Here is a 3,203-nt window from a genome sequence, read left to right as displayed (position 1 = left end):
AACATACTTCAAAAGATGAGACTCAAGTGCAGCTGCGTATAGAGGAAACTGTGGACAAAGAAGCTGATTCTGATGTCAATGAAACAGTATCAAGAAGTCCTTGGCAATCTGGTGTGCATCAACAACCCAGAGAAGAAGAATCCACGGAAAAAGAAGCATCGACCCCTCTTATCCGAAAATCTAGCAGAATCAGAAAAGAGAATCCCAAATATGCAAATGTTGCCATAGTAGCTGATGCAAAAGAACCAGATTCGTTTGGAGAAGCAATTTTGTGTACGGAGTGGAGAGCAGCTATGGCCGAAGAGATTGTTGCATTGGAACAAAATCAGACTTGGGAACTCGTACCAAAGCCTATAGGTGTTGAACCTATTTCTTGTAAATGGGTGTTCAAAATAAAACGACGGGCAGATGGTTCAGTTGAGAGGTGTAAAGCTAGATTGGTAGCTCGTGGTTTTTCTCAACAATATGGATTGGACTATGAGGAAACGTTTAGTCCAGTTGCGAAGCTAACCACTGTTCGTGTTTTACTTGCTTTAGCAGCTAACAAAAACTGGAACCTGTGGCAGATGGATGTTAAGAACGCCTTCCTACATGGAGAGCTAGATCGGGAGATTTACATGGATCAACCTATGGGATTCCAAAGTCAAGATCATCCTGAGTATGTTTGTAAGCTACGAAAGGCATTGTATGGGCTGAAACAAGCACCAAGGGCTTGGTATGGTAAAATTTCTGAATTCTTAGTCTTTAGTGGTTATTCAGTGACATCTGCAGATTCTAGCTTATTTGTCAAAACAAATGGAAAGAAGATAGCTGTTGTGTTGGTATATGTGGATGATTTAATTATTACAGGAGATTGGGAAGAAGAAATTATTCGAACAAGGGAGAATTTATCTGTTCGATTTCAGATGAAGGACCTTGGCCAACTCAAGCATTTTCTCGGTCTTGAGATAGAACGTACTGAAAAAGGGATATTTCTCTGTCAGAAGAAGTATTCCAGAGATTTGCTGCAAAAGTTTGGGATGTTGGAGTGTAAAGCAAATTTGTCTCCCATGGAGCCAAATGCCAAATTATGTGCTCATGATGGAATTGATTTAGAAGATACAACAATGTATCGGCAATTGGTTGGAAGTTTAATTTATTTAACTTTAACCAAGCCTGAGATTTCTTTTTCAGTTGGTGTGTTGAGCCGATACATGCAGAATCCAAAGAAACCCCATTTGGCAGCAGTTCGGCGAGTTATGAGATATGTGAAGAGTACGCTGGATTGTGGAATTCTATATGAGAAGGGTGGAGAATGCAAGTTAGTGGGCTATTGTGATGCCGACTACGCTGGTGACTATGATACTCGGCGCTCAACTACTGGATATGTTTTTATGCATAGAAAGTGCTGCAAGAAGAGATTATTTTGACACATATTAACACTGAAAATCAGGTTGCAGATGTGTTCACAAAGAGTTTGAGTGGTGTCAAGTTTGATACTTTTTGCAAGCAGCTTGGAGTGACAGTTGGTGTTGAGGGGAAGTGTTGAAATACAACACCAACGTTTTTATTATTTCAGTATCTGTTAGTTTGCTGAGTCATTGGGTTTTTCACTAAGTCTTTAGTTGTTCTATTTAGTAGGAGTCTGTTTCTAATAATTAGGAATTTGGTTGTGTAACCAACGTCTCTTTTGTAAGCCTATTTAAGTGTATTTGCTTCTACTTAAATATTATTCCAATTTCATCAGATATTGATCTTCAATATAACAAGTTAATTGAGTTTCAATTTCAACAGTTTATTGCTAATGGGGTTTGGTGTATTTGTCTGGTTTGTTCTATTTTATTTTAATTAATTATATGAAAGTCTAGGGAGTGATTGGTGGCGAGATTTGGGGATTTGTTTGGCCGCCACAATCTTCTTAAATAGAAATTCAAAATCTATTCATGTGGATTTGTGTTTTCCTTTATCTATTCTATGCAACCATATGAGTGACTACATTTTCACGTGGATATATTAGCATAACCATGAAAAAATCTACATTTTCCGTTACGTCATGTATACCAATTTAAGCATTCTGACATTCCATATGCTATTTGTTTCAGTCCAGTGCAGGGTGGTGTAGACTCAAGAGGCCTATTTCAGGGTTACATTATGGTCTGGGTTGCATAAAATACAGCTTAATTTTCCCGAGCTCTCCAAAGAAGAAAGGGTACACTTTCCCTTTCCCCTTGTTCTCTCCCCTCGCACATAATTTATAGTTCATTTTGTTGGATGAATTTCCAGAATTGGTATAGCAGTTTTGGAACCAGAACTGGATACCGGTTCTGTTCTAGAACTGGATGGACGAGTTTTGTTTCCAGAACTGGTATATCAGTTCAGTTCTATTCCGGAACTGGATGCAGGTTCTGAAGTTGGAGATGGCATTAACACTCATTTATTCGAGGAGCTTTCGGGTGGAGTTCTTCAAAACTGAATGGATGCCTTTTTGGTGAAATGAAAAAACATGAATTGGTCAGTATCATGCTAATGGATCTGATGGTAAATACCATGATTTTTTTCCTTAATGTGTAAAGTACTTTTACTTTTTATTTTTTCTTTGCCTTTTAATGCTTCTATTTTTTATTATATTATGTGGATTAATGAAGGTGATGGAGATTTTTATGGGTCTAAGATAGATATTAATGTCTATGATGCACTCAATAGGAAATTTCAGTGTGCAGGTAGAGTTTATTCGACTTTGAGGTTAGTTACGTGCTCTTTGACATTATAACTTTATAAAAATTGATTTGCACAATTCACATTCAAAATTCTGTAATTCTATACTCCTATATTTGACATTTTTTTTTTTACATTATGACACTTCCATTTGCACAATTCACATTCAAAAACTGACAGTTTCTCGAAATTGAATCTAAGTTGAACTCCTTAAAATCAGTGAAGTAAAAAACTGTAGAATTTGCAATGTCAAAACAAGTAAACCCAAATTTACGTAGCTCTATCAAATTTGACTAATTTGGTACATGTTTTTCATCTTCTTTGCATTGTTGAATTATGTATTGCATATATAGTAGTTAAATACACACTTGTCCTTATCTTGGTTATGTTCTGTTCCCAATTCTCATTTTTAAGTTTAACAAAAGGTTTTCCAAGACATAGAGTATGGTGAACTTGTACGTGTTGAATATAATTTTGCAACACCGTGATTTTCAAGAGTTAAAAAATGT

The sequence above is a fragment of the Euphorbia lathyris genome, chromosome 1 (assembly GCF_963576675.1).
Source record: "Euphorbia lathyris chromosome 1, ddEupLath1.1, whole genome shotgun sequence".
NCBI lineage: Eukaryota > Viridiplantae > Streptophyta > Magnoliopsida > Malpighiales > Euphorbiaceae > Euphorbia > Euphorbia lathyris.
The sequence above is the reverse complement of the archived record's forward strand: the minus strand, read 5'-3'. Positions refer to the sequence as shown.